This window comes from Cyprinodon variegatus, unplaced genomic scaffold (genome assembly GCF_000732505.1).
Source record: "Cyprinodon variegatus isolate N-32 unplaced genomic scaffold, C_variegatus-1.0 Scaffold1491, whole genome shotgun sequence".
NCBI classification, from domain to species: domain Eukaryota; kingdom Metazoa; phylum Chordata; class Actinopteri; order Cyprinodontiformes; family Cyprinodontidae; genus Cyprinodon; species Cyprinodon variegatus.
The window spans coordinates 120266-122356 of NW_015151944.1; positions in this window are offsets into that span (position 1 = coordinate 120266).

Sequence of the window (2091 nt, forward strand, 5' to 3'; positions counted from 1 at the left end):
TGAAAAATCTTCCTGGATGGAAGAGAAACGTCTTCAGACTTGTGGATTGTTTTCATTTTCTTTTTTTGTAATGACAGGTGAATTACTGCTGGAGCTCGCCAGCTGCTAAAATGTGGATATGAAACAGAGGAACCAGGGTTAGATACGAACATGTTTACATGTCTGCCAAACTAATGTATGATAACTGAACTATATTGATCTCACATTGGAGAAATTCCCACTCTGCTTTAAGCCCCTCCCCTTGGAGAGCAGTGGGCTGCCATTGTGCGGCGCCCAGGGAGCAGTGGGGAGTTAAGATTCTTGCTCAGGGACCCAGAATGGAGGCTGTGGGGATCGAACCAGGTTCTGCAACCTTCTCAGAGCTCATAGCACTGCTCTAACCACTAGGCCAACACTCCCCTATGCATTTCTGTTCTACTAAAACACAGTAATATCTATCGTTGGCTAAATGGCGCCGTGTTGTCTGCCTTCTCACTCCCGTTCATGCTGTGATCTTCTGGAACCCAGACATAATGTACTGTTAGCTCCATCATAATAGTGTTTGTTGGATTTCAATGAATATATCTGATCTACTGTCTGATTATTTTGCAAACCAACTAATGAAGAACTAGAATCTGAGCCAATAATAGACTTTAATGGTTTTACCTTTTCCTTCCATTGAGCTGCTAAATTCAAAGCAAGCATTTCTCGTGTGTAACCACTAATCCTTTTCTCAGGGAGGACTTGGTTTCCAATGCTGCACAGGCTGTGATGCAGCTCTCCAATGCCTCTTCCCTGCAGGAAGGACCTTCTGTCACAGCTGGGGAGTCAGACCCTGCATCCCAATCCCAGTTGCCTCCAAATCTGGGTCTGGACACTACAGGGCCTGTCGTTTCCTTCTCGGAGTATGACAGGGACATCAGGACCCCTTCCATGCGACTGGTGTACGCCCATAAGTGGAAGGCTTTTAGCCGCTGGTGTCAGGAAAGGAATGAAGACCCTGTACACTGTCCTATTTCTGTTATTTTAACCTTCCTTCAAGCGCTGCTTTCTTGAGGTCGCTCTCCATCCATCTGAAAGTCTATGTTGCTGCTATCTCATGATGGCATTCGGTGGTGAGTGGGGAGACGGTGGGTCGTAACAAGGACGTTTCCTTGTTTTTGAGAGGTGCCCGATGTTTTCACCCTCCCATATGCCCTGTTGTGCCGGTGTGAGACCTGTCTCTTGTCCTCGCTGGCCTGGGCTCTCCTCCTTTTGAACCATTGGCGGAGGCAAGCCTTGAGTGTCAAAGAAGACAGCTTTTCTCCTCGCCATGGCCTCGGCGAAACGGGTGGGTGAACTACATGCCTTGTCTGTTCACGAGTCCAGCTGCCGTTGGAACCCGGCTGGTTCGGGTGTTACTCTTTGGCCTGATGCCGCGTTTCTTCCTAAGGTGGCTTCATCGGCGAGCCACACTGTGCCCCTCTAGCTTGCTCGCCTTGATGTGGATGGGCCTGATGAGCTTGTCTGCCCTGTTCGGGCACTGAGGGCAGTCTCACAGCTTCTCTCCGGCAGTTGGATAGTCTGTTTGTTTGCTACGCGGGGCCCAGCAAGGGGCAGGCCCTTTCTGTGCCTTGCGCGTTGGATTGTGGATGTAGTGGAACAAGCGTACATTCGGTAGGGCCTCCAACCCCCAGCTGGTGTATACAGTGCCATTCCACCAGGGGCGTCAGTGTGTCATGGGCCGCTATGACTGGTGTCACTCTGGGGTACATTTCAAGCCAAACCAAACCCTTAAACAGAGACTAGTGCATCCTAAAGATAAAACCCCCAGACCGAATATGAGCGGAGTGGTATGCTGTTCAGTGCAGCGAGGAATGCTCTGATCTTTATATTGGAGAAACCAAACAACCTCTCCACAGACGCATGGCCCAACACAGAAGAGCGGCCGCCTCTGGACAAGACTCCGCAGTACACCTACACCTTATGGACAAAGGACATTCTTTGGAGGACCAGAATGTCCATATTCTGGATAAAGAAAATAGATGGTTTGAGAGGAAGGAAGCCATCTATGTGAAGAGAGAAAAACCAACTTTAAACAGAGGTGGGGGGGGGGACTCAGATTCCAGCTTC